This window comes from Canis lupus, unplaced genomic scaffold, assembly GCF_011100685.1.
Source record: "Canis lupus familiaris isolate Mischka breed German Shepherd unplaced genomic scaffold, alternate assembly UU_Cfam_GSD_1.0 chrUn_S470H631, whole genome shotgun sequence".
In the NCBI taxonomy this organism is placed as follows: Eukaryota; Metazoa; Chordata; class Mammalia; order Carnivora; family Canidae; genus Canis; species Canis lupus.
Genome location: NW_023331403.1, coordinates 14,343 through 34,199, shown reverse-complemented (window position 1 = coordinate 34,199; position 19,857 = coordinate 14,343). Strand labels below are relative to the sequence as shown.

The following is a 19,857-nucleotide window of genomic DNA, read 5'->3' as shown; positions in this document are numbered from 1 at the left end:
AGCCAAGACTTTATTGTCTGAGCATTGAGATGCCACTGAATGATTTTTAAATCAATGTGTAGTTTTGATTTAGTATCTGATTCCGTTTACCACCTTCAGCCACATAAGTTGGCCAGCATTTCCACTTTCTGGATGGGACGAATAAGGCCCAGAAGAACACATTTCAATGTTGGTGGAATTGATTTAATTCTCTTAATGACAGTGATATCAGGGCTTCTAACTCCTACCTTCCCACCCTCTCTCCTTCCTTCTTTCTGGTTGTTATTCTTGTCAAACATAAAGCTATTTATCCACCATCCTTAACTTTTTCCAAGGAATATCCATGCACTCACACAGCTTCTAATAACCAGACCCCTGAGTGAAAGCCAGTGACCTCACGGGCGGCAGGGCTTGTTTGTGGCTGGATACCATATTGTGCACCGGGCTGGAATTCTCTGTTCTTCCTCACTAGGAAGCTGGATTTGTACCAGGAACCTCTTATCTGAAAAGGCAGCTCTAGGCTGGGGAGAACAGAGCTGGTTTGACGAAGTGGAGAGGCGCTCAATGTTGGTCTGGCCACGCTTTGGGCATGCGTGAGCGCTCACAGCAAAACACAGCTGGCATGTCTAATTTTAGCCTTGACTGCCTTGAAAAGGGACCCTTAAAGGAAATATATTTTCGCTGAAACCATTTGTATTATAATGTAACAGCTGACAGACATGTCAGAATATTACTTATTATTGGTGGGGAAAAAACTCTGTCAGGTAATTGTGCTTTTTTTTGTGATGACATCGGGGAAAGTGATTAAAGCATCCCTGAATCAAAATCATCATAGATAGACAGTGAGAGAACCAGAGCTTTTATTTATGAAGACGCCTGTAAACCTAATGGGATACCTCCTTTGATGCTTACAAACGGATGTAAGGGTAAGAATGATCATTTCGGCTATGGCAAGTGGGTCCTTGTGATCTGACGATGCAGGGCTTGCTAATAGTAGTCCTGGCATAGACTCTCAAATTCTTCAATGCTTAGCATCCTCCGTGTCGTCCGAGAAGTAAAGGTTAGTTTCTGGACCGGGTCTCGGATTCATCTGGCTTTCGTATGTTAACAGGTTCTGAAAGCATCTGGGACACACTTGTTCCATTTTAACCAGCACGGGTCGTCCGTCTGCTTTTATTTTTTGTCTTTCTCTTCCTTCCTCCCTTCGTCCTCTCTTCCCTCCCGTGGTCTTCTGTGTTTGCTTTAGCAGTGTGGCTTACCTTGCCACTTGGCAAGAAAAAAAAGGCAGCTCTTGTGTGGGGTAGATGGAGGGAAGGATAAGAAATAATCCACCGCCCGAATTTGAGTTCCCTGGGTTCAGTTCCAGCGGCAGCAGCTTTGCTGCAAAAATTGCTTTGCTGTTCGAGATAGCCAGCAGAGGGAATCAGGACTTTGCTTGCAGCAGGGGTTGAAGCAGGCTTTTTTTTTTTTCTTGGAGGAAATACTGCAGCTTTCTGGACTGCATACCCTGCTCCCTGGAGAGGTTCCACCCACCAGCTGGAAGGAGAGGAAGTGAATGAAAGGACAGGAGGAGCCCGAACACATGTCACTCTGGAAGGGAGACAGCAGCAACCAGGCTGTGCAAGGTTGTTTTGTTTTGTTTTCTTTTCCCCTTTCTCTTTCTTTTTTTTTCTTTTTCATTTTTTTGTTTTCTTTCTTTCTTTCTTTCTTCTTTCTTTTTTTCCCTTTTTCTTTAAGGTGGGGAAAGAGACAAACAGGAGACAGGAAGCTGATCTGCAAGGATTCAGAGTTGTGCTAAAAAGACTTTGATTTTTTTCTTCTCTCCCTCTTTACAAACGCTGGCAATTGACATCACTACAGACAGCCTGGGTAGAGAACAAAGTGCCTCATCCCAAGTGGACCCTGGCAGCTGGGGGAAGGAAGGCAGGATCTGGGAAGGCTGTGTGTGTGTGTGTGTGTGTGTGTGCGCGTGTGTGTGTGCGTTGTGTTGTTCTACCAATACCTTTCCTTTTTCTTTCTTTCTTTCTTTCTTTCTTTTCTTTCTTTCTTTCTTTCTTTCTTTCTTTCTTTCTTTCTTTTTTTGGTGTTTCTTTTTTAAATTCCTGCCGTGTTGGAAATAGTGAGTGGTGGAAGACGAAGGATCTCTGAAGCCTCATCAGTCATCGGGACCATCAGGAATAGTGGTTTAAGAGGACGCTCGGCCTGGGGCACCATACCGTGTCATCGAGTTCCCTGCCTCGGAGATAAAGATTCCAGCTACATGGGTAAACGCCTGGATCAGCCACAAATGTACCCCCAGTACACTTACTACTATCCTCACTGTCTCTAAACCAAGGTATGGCTCGACCCACAGTCTGGCAAGCAGTGTGTATCCTGCACTTGGGATGGGAAACAGGCATGTGGATTATTATTTACCTCCCCTTTCCCATCACCTCTTCCTGCTTCTTTGAAATTAGTAACATAGCAATGGAGTTAATGAGGCAGAGGAGAATATGAGAAGAAAGCAAGCCCTGGGACTGTGGTTTTTTCTCTTCTAGCAGAGATAATAGTTTCGCTCGTGTTCCTTTGTTGTTATTTGGCAACATAAAGATGTTCCTGATATCCGTAGTAAAGTGCTTTGCAGATGGACAGGGTTGTTAGAAAGGAGATTGTGACAGTGATTATCAGGAACAACAACGATTTCAGAGGCTTTTCTGGTGAGCTGTTCTTTGTGGCTCTGAAAGGGTTTTTCTCACTGGATAGGATGCACCAGGGTGGGGGCAACTCAGACCTTTCAATCACAGAGTATAGAATGAAAGAAGGGTGTGGGAAGGTATAGTACGACTAACTGACGTCCCGTAGAGTTTGTTTGGGTGTGCTTTTGTTTTTGTGTATTTGCCTTACATATTTTATTTTATATGGAGGGTGATCAAGACTCTAGAGACTGAAGTTTGGAGCTTTACAATAGATGTTCTTTACTTTTCGAAGCTCTGTTTTTCTGTGCTGGATGCCATCAGGAGGCCTGTGGGTCTTGAAACGGGATGAAATATAACTGATGATAATTGGACACGAATTGGTTTAAATACTTTAGTCTTGGGATCCCTGGGTGGCGCAGTGGGTTTGGCGCCTGCCTTTGGCCCAGGGCGTGATCCTGGAGACCTGGGATCGAATCCACGTCGGGCTCCCGGTGCATGGAGCCTGCTTCTCCCTCTGCCTATGTCTCTGCCTCTCTCTCTGTGTGTGACTATCATAAATAAATTAAAAAAATTAAAAAATTTTTTTAATACTTTAGTCTTTATGTGTGTACACAAATGACCATTACGGGGCCAGTGGAAAGCCCACGTAACTAAGCAGTGGGCAGTGCCAACCATGAACTTGATCCTGCAGTTCAGACCTGAAAGGCTCTCAGGTGTGAAATCACTGCTCCAATTTGTCAGTTAAATTGGACTTGATGAGTTGGGGGGGGGAGGGTGTCGGTTAGAGTTATCGCTTTGAATGTATGGGTTATGTTTCTTTACAGGTGATATTAATTTTGTATCGCATTAGCCAGACTCCACTGTCTTCTTAATAATAATATGCGGAGAGTGACCAAGGCGTGCCTGAGTGATCTGTGCTGCCACCGGGACTCGTTGATGGGATTAGTGTTCGGTAATCCATGCTGTAGTTAGCTCTTATTTATTCTGTCTCCTCCAACAATGCCTATTTGTAACCAGACGAGGCAGCAGACTTTCCGAATTCTATTAAAAATTGTTGCTTTTTTTTCTTTCTTTTTCAATCGCTCCATGACTCGCCCTGCCCCTGCAGGTCTCCTCACATTGCTTTTTGCCCTTGTGAGCATTTAGTTTGTGGGGCTGCTGCTTTAGTAGACCAGCCCTCCTGCTCCCGTGCAGTGCAGTGTGTTTTAACTCTTTGGGGGATTGGGTGGAGAATGCTGTCTGCCTTCCTCAAGGAAATGGCAAAGCAAGGGCTAGTCTAAAGAGGAAATTTATAGTCATTCCTCATCCCCCCCCCAAGAAATAAAAACAACAAACCCAAGGGTTCCATGAAAAATATCGGACATTCCATCCCTTTTACTCATTTGGCTAAATTTTTCCAAATGTTTCAAATTCATGCTTTCTTTTGGTTCTTTTTTTGACTGTGAAGCATATTCAGAAAGGAAACTTTAGATAAAAATGAATGGAATAATTGCTTTCCTGCCTGAGATTTCTTTTAACTTATTGCTAGCAGGAACTAATGTCTTGCAATTATATAAGGACAGGATGTTGGATGAGCTACACTGATGGGAAGTGTGTGTGTGTGTGTGTGTGTGTGTGTGTGTGTGTGTGTGTGTGAAGAGAGAGACTGGGAGAGGGAGAGAGAGAGGGATTGAGGTAAAGAAGAAAGTGCAGTGGTGAGGGAAAAGAGGAGAGCCTGAAAAACATAGAGGGAATTTAAAAAAATCTGTTTTGGGGTCCTGTGTAGTTTAGTGTGTAGACAGGCAGCATCTGGATCTTGTTACTTTCAAGCTAGTCAAAGCCATCAACTTCTGGACATTTTTAAAGAAGGTAGATCCATTAGGTGACCTAAACTGATATTCGGGGCAATCAGATCAGGGTGATGGGGAATATAGGATCAAGCTACTTTGGCTATCATGGTAGTTCCTATTGATTATTTTTGCAAACTTTCGACAGAGCTGTGAATTGAAGTTGTCGAATACTGTTTCGGGTGGCTCTGAATGAAATGATAGACATTAATAACATTCCTGGAAGCTGAAGATGTGAAACGTGCCCTGCTTTGAAACTTGGGCACCACAGGGAATGAGAATAAGGATCAATCATACTTTAAATGTGGGGACTTTCTGGCAGCATGAATACTATGTAAGAAAGTTACTATCATGACCCAGTATAACATGAAAACAACTGGGTTATTTCAGTGTTGTCTTTTTTGCTCCTTTATATTTTTATCTTAAAATATTACCTATAATAATTCTAAGGGGAATACATGCTGCTCATGTTTATTTGGTAAGCAAGCCTTGGTGGAATTCACAAAATCTACAGTCCTAGCCTTGGCTTATAGTTATAATCTATTTTAAAAATCAGAGCTATTTAAAATGATACTGATACATAAAGAATACTTATGGTTGATAAAATAGAGTCTGTGGTGACTATAAAAGTCATATTCTGGTGACATCATAACTTAAGCTGTCCTGTAAAACCAGGTGTTCTTAACTAATCAACAAAAGCCATTTACTGACATTAGTTTGGGGTGAAGAATCTTTATGGGGTTCTTAAAGAACTCAAGGTGTATCATTGCATTTATTCAGACAGTACAAAATACTGAACGTTTTCTTTCTACTTAAATGTGTGTGTTAGATACAGCTGCTCTTTTCTTATGATAAAACAAAATGAGAGTAGGGTGTCTAAATAAATGGAAAGGTTTCCCTTTCCTCAAATGCAATTAAAGTTTTAGAAAAACTTGGGGGCCCTTCCCTGCTTTCTCTGCTCCTCTTATTTTCTCATCACATTAGAACTAATTCACTACCTTTGTTGCTTAAAACGAAAAAGAAATTAGACAATAAGTTACTTATGCTTCTCTCCCTTTGAATAATTTTCCAAATGCTTAAATTATTATATTAGATAAATGTACATAGAAGTAAAATGAAAACCCAATGACTAGCTGATAGCTATCTTGTAGCGGTATTGTTCTAGGATGCATGTTTTCCAAGACCTTGCATTAAAAGCTGTCATTTGTCAATTTTCTTTGGCCATTTTTTCCCCCTATTAAAAGAAGCAATTTAAAAAAGAAACACTGTGATTGAGCAGAAAAGAAGCAATCTTGATGACATGCTTTACTACTTACATAAGAGCCATAGCCAGATTTAAAAAAAAAAAATCTTCATCAAAACGAATTTGCTCTTTGAAGGCCCACCAGGATAATCAGCAAACTTTAGAGAAAGGGGACCAAAAAATAGCTCATTAGCTTAATGATAATATCCATAATCACGTTTGATTGAGTCACAACCTAATATTTCTCAGCAATTTTGTTATAGCCCATTCAAAGCAAGCAACCTGTTGCTATTGCATTGTGGACCCAGGGTGAATCGCAATCTGAGTTATTTTGTGGAGGGTTCTTGGAAAGGCAACTTAATCATAACTAGGAAGGCTAAAAAGAGTTAAAACATGGTCACAGCCTGGTGAATTGATACTTTGTTGCTGAGAAAGATATTTCCCTCATGTGTGGTATCTGGAAAACTTTATCATCTCCCCAAAACTTTAAAATGCATCCAAACGCACACAGCAAGCTAGTCCTTCCTTCCATTTCTTTACCCTGACCGGGGTCACGATGGTTTCTACCGATTCCAGGGCATGGTTTCTACTCATGCTGCTTTTCCATCAGCCTACTGCTTTCCCGCCTTGGACCATCTGCTTCCCCTGAACGATCTTGCAGAAAGATCTGTGGGACCCAACAGAGTTTTCTGGCTGCTGCTACTCAGATCGTATTCAGAACCTGGTGTGAAGTTGGAGTTGGGGTCAGGTATAGGGAGTAACTCATCAACTGCACACTGACTTTCAGGCTGAGTTTCCAACCATCTGCAGGCCTGGACAGCTGCTTCATCTCTCAAAGTCTAGCTAGAGCCCGATTGATTGTGCCATAGAGAGAGCAAACACTGAAACACGAAGGACTAAGGAGTAGGGAAAGGAAGAGAGAGGCTCCTATGGGGCAAGGGATATTCTCAAAGATGTGAATGTACAGATCCTTCAAAAGCAAAACAGGACAACCCCCTTAACATGATTCTTGCACATGAAAATGTAGAAAATCCTTCAGAGGGAGGGAAGAGTTTAGATTCCTTAGTACTTCCTGCCTCAGATTTGCATTGATAGCCAGAGTTGGTAACTTGCCAGTTTTAAAACCAGCCTTGAAAACTCCCAAGTTCTGTTTTCCTTTGAAAGGCTGAAACATACAAAACTGGTTTTCTAAAAATTGTCCAGCATAGAACCTTGAGGTACAACTCAAATATGTCTTTCGCTTCAGGGGGTAATATGAGAGCATTGAAACTATGATAAATCTTGTTTGTCTCATTTGAGAATGTACACAATTTTAATTGGTTTTGAATAGAGAAAAACTAGTAACAAGGGGCCACTCTCCCTTTCTAGTTTGTCCTGTTTTCTTTACCTCCCCCCCATATTAAATTATCTTTGGAATTGTTTTTCTATAATGCAGCCATTGTTTTCACAGTACTAAGTTTAGTGCCTAGCTAAAGGAGGAGCTATGTAAAAGTTCATGTTGTTGTTGTCTTTCTCTCCAGAATCATTCTTAATTCAAAAGAAACCTCATGTCAATTTGTTCTAACAGTATCTTCCTAACAGCTTCCTTCGCTTTCTCTCAGTTTGGGAAAGAACAATAGAATTATAAATCAAAATTATTTCTCTGAAGTAATTAAATCTATTAGAGGGTTGGAGGTAGGGCTGATTTGCAGGGAGGGAGACAAAGAAGAGAAGTAGGATGTAAGTTCATTTCAGGTCTTTTCTGGCTCCAGAATTCTGGAAAGCGTCATTATTGCACTAATATGATTTTACACAATCCTTTTTGACCATTATCAGTCTTTTTGGCAGAGAGAGGGCTCAGTCACAATTACGTCCATGCCAAATTCTAAGAAAACCCAGTCTTTCTTTAAAAGAAAATCTTTTTAGTGTTGGACTTCTTATTCGGAGTAAATGGTTGATGTTTATCCACAATTGGCTTCGAGTACTACATTAAAATTGTGTTTTGTAGCAGTCTTGTAAGCCACAGCTGTATGTGATTAAATAGTGTAATATCAAAAGCGTGTGAGAATAGGCTTTTTTATGCTATAGCTGTTGCACAGCAAGAGAGTAGATGGAACCAGAGGGAGAGCCAGGGCAACAGTGTATTTATGTGTTGTAATACCTGCGTCGAGGATACACATTGCTGTTTTTTGCAGTAGTGGGAAAATGCTGACCTATCTTGGATGTCATTGAAAAATACACTTTTTGAAAATGGACATGGACCTATCATACCAATTTTTATTTTAAACAGAGAGTTACTGTTTAATTAGAAAACACATATTTTACCGAAGGGTCCGAAACATTTGCAAGTGGAAGGATCATAATGATTTTCCATGCAGCACACATTCAAATAACAAAAGTGAATTTCTCATTTCGTTTTGAAATCATAACTTTTTTGCTTTTTTAAAAAATTTTAAATGTTTTTTTGCTGCTTTAAGCTTTGTGGAACTATTGTAAGAAATCATCAGGCCATTTATCCCTAAAAAAGAGTGACAGGTAATGAGGAGAACAAAATAGGCGGTGGTATGATTCTTTTTTTTTCTTTTCAGATATTTGGAAATATAGTATTTGGTTTTTGTATGCCTATTGTTCCTTTGTGGCCACTGTTAAGAAGTACATACTTGTACAAAGGGACACACTTTTGGGTCTATCTCTTTAGCAGGATATCATAATAAGGAGATTTATTTTTCATGGGATGGTTAAACTATAAAGTTCTTGAAAGAAAATATTCATGAAACCTGTCATCTTGAGTTTTCTTGAGCTTGTGAATCTATAGGATAACTAATAAGAGATTTTACTAGTACGTCATTGTTTTCAGGGCCTTGAAAAGCCTGTAGAAGTAGCTGTTGGTTTTCAAATTTCAGGCATTAAAAAGCAATTTGGAAAAGGAAAAAAAAGAGGGGGTTGACAGAGATAAGTTGGATTCTGTTTGTTTTGTTTTTCATGTTGATATAAGCAGCAAATTTGTTCACATTTAAACTTTTTTTTTTTCATGTAGATTTACTGGTCAGGAAGTATATACCATGTGGAATCAGTAACTGGATATAGCTTGGAATTCAGAACATTGAATCTAATAGATAACAACTTCAAGAGTATGGATAACAAATGCTGAGTCATGGAGTCTGGTTTTGTTTTATTGTTGTGGAGGGAGGGAATTCTCTGATTGTGTGTCAATTGGATTGGTTTCAGGTTCTCTAAGATCTCTTCCAGGCTTAGTATTTGTGACTCACACTTTGAGACTAAATGAGCCTGCTTTGATGTATTCGTGGTACTGGGAGATGACCTTGGTTTTGTGCTGTCAATGAGTTTTGTTCAGGTCCCCATCCTTTCTCCAGAGCAGATCAAATACTGCTTTGCCCACTCTGGTGATTGATGAATTAACTATCTGCTTCCTTTGCCAATCTAAACCCAGTGTACCAAGAGAAACACATCCATCACCTGGGAGTGGGTGGAGAGCAGCTCCCAGGGGTTAGGACAGAATGACAGGCATCATTTAATCATGGTCATTGCCAGCTTTGTTATCGTGGTTAAAGTTTTCTCCTTTGGGTAAAATTAGAGCTTATCTAAAGATGGTGACAGTGTGATGCTTTACTTTTCTTCATTTAACTTCCTCTCTGCAGGTGGTTTCAGAACTGAATGGGTAGGCATATGTTTGGCCTAACCAGTGGGGTGATGGAGGCAGAAGGATTGCCTCATTAAGGCCCTGACAACCCTAGTTTTGTGAATGAAACTAGGAGCTAGTGCCAATATGGAAATGACAATTGATAGATGAAATACTATTTTGACTGGAGGTTATAAATCCTTAAAACCCCTAAATTGCTGAATAGTAGTCTTTAAAACATGAGAAAAGAATACTATAGTAACCTCTAGTATAGGAGTAGTAGGAGCAAGAGATTACTTCTCCGGGACACATAAGCACAACCGTTATCTTTCTGTCTTTTTCTCACTAAGTACCCTTCTCATTCCCCCAAAAGCTCCCTATTAGCTGAATTAATGAAAGTAAATAGAGGGACGCCTGGGTGGCTCAGCGGTTTGAGCGTCTGCCTTCAGCTCAGGGCATTATCCTGGAGTCCTAGGATCCAGTCCCACGTCAGGCTCCCTGCACAAAGTCTGCTTCTCTCTCTGCCTACGTCTCTGCCTCTCTGTCTCAGTGTCTCTCATGAATAAATAAATAAAATATATTTTTTAAAATAAAGTAAATAGAACCTTGAATTTTGTTTTTATGAATGATAGCCAGATAGAAAAAATAGACTTGACTTCATACATAGTTCAGGCAACCCTGATAATGTTCCTGTCTTATTGTGTGGAAAGTAATGAGACAATGGAAGAAAAATAAATCTTGCTATATTCTAAGTATTGGTACTAATTATTTTAGGTATGGAGTTTTGGTTTCAGAGTTAGCTTTCCTACCATTATATTGTAGGGTTAAGAAGTTGGTATACATCACACTTCATATGCTAGAATCTTGGCCTATTTCATTCTTAACTAATGGTTTTCAAGCTGAATATGAATCATGCATAGAATTTAAGGAGAGTTTTGAGGAGCCTTCCTATTTTTATCTCGTGTACTGCTGTCTATTTATCTTAGTCACATTGCTGATTGAGGACGATTTAATGAAAACGAAAATGGAAACAGAATACTAACTGTCTGGGTTTCTGGGACCGGTTATTAAGATACCTTAAAAGGTTTCCTTACATATGCGAGTCATATTTGAAGCTATTATCGATGGTCTGTAAACTCTCATATTGCCCCTTTTAAAACTTATCAGTCACATTAAATGGGTGGTGGCACCCTGACTATAGCTCCTGTTGAGGTCACTTAGCATTCAAGCAAATATACTTTTGAGCTCCTAGCTAGTTTCGAGTGGATGAAGTATTTGAAGGAGTGTGTACAAAGCTTGGAATAAAATTTCAGAGATCTGTTTTCTAGTGTATCATACAAAAAACCCATCTGACATACTTACGATGTTTCCATTTTCTTCATCTCTTCTCAAGAGATGAGAAAAACACCTTTTTTGTTTTTTGACTTGGTACCTTGTCCCATGGAAGGGTTTGTGGACACTCGAATTACCCCGGTCTTGCTTTTGGCCCCCTAGGCCTCTGTCCCTTGCTGTGCATACCAATCAAACTGAAGCCAGTAGAAATAAGGATGTTGTATTTCCAGTATAAGGCAGGAAATTCTGAAAAGCATAAAATCTGATGTCCCTTTTTAAACTTATTCCAAAAATTAACCACTGCTTTTTTTTTTTATGATAGTCACACACAGAGAGAGAGAGAGAGAAGAGGCAGAGGGAAGAAGCAGGCTCCATGCACCGGGAGAGCCCGATGTGGGATTCGATCCCGGGTTCTCTCCAGGATCAGCCCTGGGCCAAAGCAGCGCACCAAACCGCTGCGCCACCCAGGGATCTTTCCTTTTCTCGTCTTCTTTCTTCTTCTTTTCTTTCTTTCTCTTTCTTTCTCTTCTTTCTTTCTTTCTTTCTTCTTTTCTTCTTTCTTCTTTCTTTCTTTTTCTCTTTTTTCTTTTCTTTTTTTTTCTTTTTTCTTTCTTCTTTTTTTCTTTCTCTTTTTCTTTCTTTCTTTTCTTTTTTCTAATAAAAATTTATTTTTATTGCTGTTCAATATGCCAACATACAGAATAACACCCAGTGCTATCCCATCAAGTGCCCCCCTCAGTGCCCACAACCCAGTCACCCCCACTCCCCGCCCTCCTCTCCGTCCACCACCCCTAGTTCGTTTCCCAGAGTTAAGAGTCTTCCATTCTGCCTCCCTTTCTGATATTTCCTACCCATTTCTTCTCCCTTCCCCTCTATTCCCTTTCACATCTTCGTATCCATTCATCTTTCGATGGACACCGAGGCTCCTTCCACAGTTTGGCTATTGTGGACATTGCTGCTAGAAACATCAGGGTGCAGGTGTCCGTCGTTTCACTGCATCTGTATCTTTGGGGTAAATCCCCAGCAGTGCAATTGCTGGGTCATAGGGCAGGTCTATTTTTAACTTTTGAGGAACCTCCACACAGTTTCCAGAGTGGCCTGCACCAGTTCACATTCCGACCAAGCGTGCAAGAGGCGTTCCCTTTTCTCTGATCCTCTCCAACGTATTGTGGTTTCCAGCCATGTTAATTTTCCCCCATTCTCACTGGTGTGAGGTGGTATCTCATTGTGGTTCTGATTTGTATTTCCCTGATGGCCAGTGATGCAGGGCATTTGCTCATGTGCTCTGTTGGCCCATGTCTATGTCTTCCTCTGTGAGCTTTCTGTTCATGTCTTTTGCCCATTTCATGATTGGACTTGTTTGTTTCTTTGGTGTTGGCTTAATAAGTTCTTTATAAATCTTGGAAATTAGCCCTTCATCTGATAAGTCATTTGCAATATCTTCTCCCATTCTGTAGGTTGTCTTTAGTTTTGTTGACTGTATCCTTTGCTGTGCAAAAGCTTCTTATCTTGATGAAGTCCCAATAGTTCATTTTTGCTTTCGTTTCTTTTGCCTTCATGGATGTATCTTGCAAGAAGAAGTTACTGTTGCCGAATTCAAAAAGGGTTGCCTGTGTTCTCCTCTAGGATTTTGATGGAATCTTGTCTCACATCTAGATTTTTCATCCATTTTGAGTTTATCTTTGTGTCTGGTGCAAGAGAGTGGTCTAGTTTCATTCTTCTGCATGTAGATGTCCAATTTTCCCAGCACCATTTATTGAAGAGACTGTCTTTCTTCCAGTGGATAGTCTTTCCTCCTTTGTCGAATATTAGTTGACCATAAAGTTCAGGGTCCACTTCTGGGTTCTCTATTTGTTCCCCTGATCTATGTGTCTGTTTTTGTGCCAGTACCACACTGTCTTGATGACCACAGCTTTGTAGTACAACCTGAAATCTGGCATTGTGATGCCCCCAGCTATGGTTTTTTTTATTTTTTTTATTTTTTTTAAACAAGCTTTTTTAAATTTTTATTTATTTATGATAGTCACAGAGAGAGAGAGGAGAGAGAGAGAGAGAGAGAGGCAGAGAGAGAAGCAGGCTCCATGCACCGGGAGCCAACGTGGGATTCAATCCGGGTCTCCAGGATCGTGCTCTGGGCCAAAGGCAGGCGCCAAACCGCTGCGCCACCCAGGGATCCCTGGTTTTCTTTTTTAAAATTCCCCTGGCTATTCGGGGTCTTTTTGATTCCACACCAATTTTAAAATAATTTGTTCCAACTCTCTGAAGAAAGTCCATGGTATTTTCATAGGGATTGTATTAAACGTGTAAATTGCCCTGGGTAACATTTTCATAATATTAATTCTGCCAATCCATGAGCATGGAATATTTTCCATCTCTTTGTGTTCCTCAATTCTTTCAGAAGTGTTCTAGTTTTTAGGGTATAGATCCTTTACCTCTTTGGTTAGGTTTATTCCTAGGTATCTTATGCTTTTGGGTACAATTGTAAATGGGATGACTCCTTAATTTCTCTTTCTTCAGTCTCATTGTTAGTGTATAGAAATGCCACTGACTTCCGGGCATTGATTTTGTATCCTGCCCGCTGCCAAATTGCTGTATGATTCTAGCAATCTTGGGGTGGAGGCTTTTGGGTTTTCTATGTAGAGTATCATGTCATCGGCAAAGAGGGAGAGTTTGACTTCTTTGCCAATTTGAATGCCTTTAATGTCTTTTTGTTGTCTGATTGCTGAGGCTAGGACTTCCAGGACTATGTTGAATCAGTGGTGAGAGTGGACATCCCTGTCTTGTTCCTGATCTTGGGGAAAGGCTCCCAGTGCTTCTCCATTGAGAATGGTATTTGCTGTGGGCTTTTCATAGATGGCTTTAAGATGTTAGGAATGTTCCCTCTATCCCTACACTCTGAAGTGTTTTGATCAGGAATGGACGCTGTATTTTGTCAAATGCTTTCTCTGCATCTAATGAGAGAATCACATGGTTCTTGTTTTTCTCTTGCTGATGATGAATCACATTGATTGTTTACGAGTGTTGAACCAGCCTTGCATCCGGGGATAAATCCTACTTGGTTATGGTGAATAATCTTAACGTACTGTTGGATCCTATTGGCTAGTATCTTGTTGAGAATTTTGGCATCCATGTTCATCAGAGATATTGGTCTATGATTCTCCTTTTTGGGGGTCTTTGTCTGGTTTTGGAATTAAGGTGATGCCAGCCTCATAGAACGACTTTGGAAGTACTCCATCTCTTTCTATCTTTCCAAACAGCTTTAGTAGAATAGGTTGGTTTTTTTTAAACGTTTGATAGAATTCCCCTGGGAAGCCATCTGGCCCCAGACTTTTGTGTCTTGGGAGGGTTTTGATGACTGCTTCAATTTCCTCCCTGGTTATTGGCCGTTCAGGTTTTCATTTCTTCCTGTTCCAGTTTTGGTAGTTTGTGTTTTCCAGAAATGCATCCATTTATTCTAGATTGCCTAATTTATTGGCATATAGCTGCTCATAATATGTTTTTAAAATCGTTTGTATTTCCTGGTGTTGGTTGATCTCTCCTTTCTCATTCATGATTTTATTAATTTGAGTCTTCTCTTCTTTTTTAATAAGGTTGGCTAATGGTTTATCTATCTTATTAATTCTTTCAAAGGACCAACTCCTGGTTTTGTTGATCTGTTCCACAGTTCTTCTGGTCTCGATTTCGTTGAGTTCTGCTGAATCTTTATTAACTCTCTTCTTCTGCTGGGTGTAGGATCTATTTGCTGTTTTTTTTCTTTTTCTCTAGCTCCTTTAGGTGTAAGGTTAGCTTTTGTATTTGAGTTCTTTCCAGTTTTGGATGGCTGCTAGTATTGCGATGTATTTCCCCCTCAGGACTGCTTTTGCTGTATCCCAAAGGTCTTAAACGGTAGTATCTTCATTCTCATTAGAATCTTTTTAATTTCTCCTTAATTTCCTGGTTGACCCTTTCATCTTTAGCAGGATGGTCCTTAACCTCCACGTGTTTGAAGTCCTTCCAAACTTCTTGTGATTTAGTTCTAGTTTCAAGGCATTATGATCTGAGATACACAAGGACGATCCCAATCTTTTGAAATCGGTTCAGACCTGAATTGTGATGCGGTATGTGGTCTATTCTGGAGAAAGTTCCATGCGAACTTGAGAAGAATGTGTATTCATTTGCGTTTGGATGTTAAGTTCTGTAGATATCTGTGAAATCCATCTGGTCCAGTGTATCATTTAAAGCTCTCGTTTCTTTAGAAATGTTGTGCTTAGAAGACCTATCAGGTATAGAAAGAGCTAGATTGAAGTCACCAAGTATAAGTATTATTATCTAAGTATGTCTTAACTTTGGTTATTAAGTGATTGATATATTGGAAGCTCCCACATTCGGGGCATATATATTGAGGATTGTTAAGTCTCTTGTTGGATAGATCCTTTAAGTATGATATAGTGTCCCTCTTCATCTCTCACTACAGTCTTCAGGGTAAATTTTAGTTTATCTGATATAAGGATGGCTGCTCCTGCTTTTTGGGGACCATTTGAATGGTAAATGGTTCTCCAAACTTTAATTTTCAGGCTGTAGGTGTCCTTCTGTCTAAAATGAGTCTCTTGTACAGCAAATAGACAGGTCCTGCTTTTTTATCCAGTCTGACAGCTGCACCTTTTGATGGGGTCATTAAGCCCGTTCACGTTCAGAGTTACTATTGAAAGATATGAGTTTAGTGTTCATGATACCTATTCAGTCCCTTGTTTTGGGATTGTTCCAGTGGATTTCTTTAAAGGGGAATTTTGAGAGTCCCCCTTAAAATTTCTTGCAGAGCTGGTTTGGAGGTCACATATTCTTTCAGTTCCTGCCTGTCTTGGAAGCTCTTATCTCTCCTTCCATTCTGAATGAGAGCCTTGCTGGATAAAGTATTCTTGGCTGCATGTTTTTCTCATTTAGGGACCCTGAATTATCCTGCCAGCCCTTTCTGGCCTGCCAGGTCTCTGTGGAGAGGTCTGCTGTTAATCTGATATTGATCCCCAATATAAATTAGGGATTCTTGTCTCTTGCTGTTTTAAGGACCTTTCTTTATCTTGGAATTTGCAATTTTCACTCTCAAGTGTCGAGGTGCTGAAGGGTTTTTATTGAATTTAAGGGGGGATCTCTCTATTTCTGGATATGAATGCCTGTTTTTCTGCCCAGATTAGGAATACATATTCTGGCCCTCTGGCCCTTTCAGCGCCTCGGAAACCCCAATTAAACGTAGATTTTCTTCCTCACACTGTCACTTATTCCCTTAATGTACCTCATGATCTTTTAATTGTTTTCTTTTTTCCTCAGTTTCTCTCTTTGCCATCAACTTGTCTTCTGTGTCACTCACTCTTCTTCCCACTCGTTAACCCTCGTCGTTAGGACCTCTAGTTTGGATTGCATCTCATTCAATTGATTTTTAAGTTCTGCCTGATTAGATCTAAATTCTGCAGTCATGAAGTCTCTTGAGTCCTTGCTTTTTTCTAGAGTGACCAGTAGCTGTATAATAGTGCTTCTGAATGGCTTTCTGACATTGAATTGTAATCCAGATTTGTAACTCGTGGGAGAGTGGACTAGTTGTGATTCTTTCTTTGGAGGTGAGGTTTTCCTTCTAATCATTTGCTCAGTGCAGAGTGGCCAAAAACAAGTTGTATGGGAAAAGGAGAAAAGAGGAGGAAGAGAAAGAGAAGAAAAGAAAAAGAAAAAAGAAGATAGAAAAAGAAAAAAAAAGAGAAGAAAAGAAAAAAAGAAAAAGGGGGGGCAACAGAAATCAAAAAACAAAAAAACAAGGGGGAGTATCCTCTGATTCTGTATACTGTAAATCCCTCAACTTCCCCTGGAACTTTTCCAGTGCTGCTTGGTTAATAATTTGTTTTTTCCCCTGTCGGTCTAGATGGTCCTCTGGGGGAGGGCCCTGCTGTGCTGATTTTCAGGTGTTAGCACTTGGGGGAGCTGCTCAGCCCCCTGCCTGGTGCAGGGCTCAGTGGGTGTTTACCCCGCGAGGCCCAGGAGGAACAACCGCAGTGGCGGCGGCCAGCTCTGGAGCCCTGGAGTCAGCTCCTGCAGTAGCCCAGAGCTCTCCGTCTGCAGGGCCTGGAGGCTCCGGGCGGGCCGCTGATCTGCTCAGTGGGGCAGGAGCGTCCTCGCTGTCCTGGGCCCTCCCGGCCTCTGCCTGTCCCGGGAGGCCAGATCCTGGGCTGTGTCCCCGGCGCCCTGGGCTCCCGGCCTGTGCTGGTGGGTTCGCGCCCGCCCGCAGCACCCCTCCCCGCGAGCCGCCGCCCGAGCCCCTCCGAGCTGCTCCGGGTCAATGCAGTGGTGCGCTGCAGCCCTTTAGGGAGCTGGGCGCTCTCCCAGAGCGCGGGTGTCTGTTAGTGTCCCAGGGGGCCTGAGGGCACCCCCGCCCTCCTGGGGTCCTGCTCTAATCCTGGGGTGCCTTTACGCCCGGGAAGGTCGGTGCAGCTCCTGCTTCTCCGGGACGGGGCTCTCCTGTCTGGGGACACTCGCCCCGGCCTCAGCCTGGCTCTCGGGGCCCCTCCCCTTGGAGGCCTTTTGTTTCTTTATTTCTTTTTTCCCGTCTTCCATTACCCTGGTAGAAGCGCAAACTCTTCTCACTGTAGCATTCCAGGTTTCTCTCTTTAATTCTCAGGCCGAATTCATAGATTTTCAGGATGATTTGAAGATTATCTAGGTAATTTGGTGGGGACAGGTGACTTGGGGACCCTACTCTTCTGCATCTTGCCCTTTCTCTCTTAATATTAGAGATATTTGGATGGCTGCATTGAACTCATACCATCCTGCAAATAAATATCTTTTTAAATTTATTTTTATTTTTTAGAGATTTATTGTTTTAGAGAGTTCAAATGAGAGAGAAAGAGAGAATCTCAGGCAGACTCCCTGCTGAACCCAGAGCCCAATACGGGGCTCCATCTTACCGCCTTGAAATCATAACTGAGCTGAAACTTAACCCATTGGGCCACCCAGGCACCCCTAAATAGCTTTTAATATGCAAACACAAGCACTAGATTTAAGCAAAAATCTTCACTCCATAAAGAAAATGTGCTATCCTCCCTTACTTATATTTCTGTGACTACTGAATGAATATACCAACAACTGGAGAAGATAAACAGAGCTTTTTTTCTGCTCTACTAAAGTTCACCATGTATTTTTTATTAACTAGCCTTGTGTAGACTTTAACTTTTGTTCATATGTTTTAGTATCTCAAAATCTCCAGAAAAGTTGAAAATTCGATGCATTTTCTTTTAAGGAAATAAAAGGTTTTAAAACCCACTTTTATGGTTCTCCTTGGTGACTGAAGATATTAAACTAAATTAATGATAAATGAAAGGACAACTAAACCAAGCAGATGTAGGTGAAGAAATTTTCCATTAGAGTAAATTACTGAAAATGCAGATTATAGTAAGAGAGGTATTTGGCTAAATTTTAGGGAGCCACTTTATGAAGTAAACTCAAAAAAAGCATTTCATTAAAAAAAGGCATTTCAAAGCACTTTTCCTAGTGCTGATATTTAAGAAAGAAGAGAAGGGAAAATATTAAGGCCTGGGATTAATGAGATTTATAATCTAGTAGGAGAAGGAAAATAAACCCACATGGATATGTGTGTGAAAAGGACAACCATACAGTATATTACTGAAATAAATTAAAACCCTAACATCAGGAAGAGTGCTCACTTTGGCAGCACAGATGCTAAAGTCAGGAAGAAAGTTTTTTCTTTCTGTCTCAGCCACCTCTACTCTCCACTTACAGATACAGCTTACCTGACAAACATCTAAAGCTTAATTGGTACCATTTCCTTCCTGGCATCTTGAGCACAGCAAAATATTCTCCACTATCCTAGCAACTTCTAGTCAAGATTCTCATCTAATATGATTCTTATATAAATATTCAGTGCCCTTAGAATTTAAAATAATGGCTGTGATTTGGCAGATCAGTAGTGTTATTTTTAGTAGACATATTTTGCCCACAGTATTTTTTCCACACAGTCCTCCATGCCATCAGATATGATGCCAACCTCAGAAGCAAAAGTTACTTTCACTTCATTCCGGACATAACTTCTCATCTTTTCTAAGTAGCATCCTTTAGTTTTGTGAATATCTTTATTCCATTTTAGAGACCCATCTTCTTCCATTATGGTTGATAGTATTCATAATTAATTGAAGGTGAATGTATGTTACAAACAGAAATTTCTTTTTTTTATGATAGTCACACAGAGAGAAAGAGAGGCACAGGCAGAGGGAGAAGCAGGCTCCATGCACCGGGAGCCCGACGTGGGACTCGATCCCCAGTCTCCAGGATCGCAAAACCGGGCCAAAGGCAGGCGCCAAACCGCTGCGCCACCCAGGGATCTCCACAAACAGAAAATTCTTTAAACTCGGAGAGGCAATCATTTCATCATATAGGTAAAAATAATGGCATTGCTTCTGCCTTCCTGGAGCTTATGGGCTGGGAAAGACATAGAAGGTCTTTACTTCTCAGAGATACTGTTTCTCTTTAGTTCATGTCAATAAATCTCCCTGAATCATTTCAATGAATTTTCCTCTTTCTTTTCTCAATTCTGTCCACAGATACCAGATTAATTTTTAATGCCCCTCTATTATCTTATGACTCATTTGCATAAGAACCTAAATGATTCCTGTATGCCCCCCAAATCCCCCACCCCTGCCAGTATTAAACTCCTTAGTGTAGTATATAGGCTGTCTGCAATTTAATTCAACTGATCCTTCCAATCTTCTATAATGTAAGAACTTACATTTAACACTGCATTAGGGACATGTACTTTGATGACTTTTTGCATGTATTTTCTGATTTGTAGCTGACAATAATTATATGGAGTATGTAGTATGTATGCTGATTTTTTCAGATGAAAAACTAAATATAAAAAGTTTGCACCATCACCTATTTCCACACAGATAATGAATGCTGGCTCTGGGATTAAACTTAGTGTTATTTGATCTCACTTGTTCACTACAGTAAGTTAAATAATGGCCCCCAAAAGATATCAGGTCCTAAACCCTGGAACCTGTAAAAATCTGATATCTTATTTAGCAAAGCCTATGCAGACACATCTGCATAATTAAAGTAACAATCTGGAGGTGGAGGAGCAATTAACCTGAATTAAATGGATGAACTCTTAATGCAATCACAAGTGTCATACAAAAGTGAGGCAGATAGAGA

At 40.7% G+C, this 19,857-nt stretch overlaps 1 long non-coding RNA gene across 1 annotated transcript; it reads left to right on the top strand.

Annotated features, from left to right (window-relative positions):
- Window positions 1–1,553: 1,553 nt before the first annotated feature.
- On the top strand, window positions 1,554–18,945 carry LOC119879234. Its single transcript, XR_005387394.1, has 3 exons — window positions 1,554–1,604; window positions 2,100–2,314; window positions 18,886–18,945. It is a non-coding gene; the product is annotated as an uncharacterized LOC119879234 (long non-coding RNA).
- The last annotated feature ends 912 nt before the right edge of the window (window positions 18,946–19,857 follow it).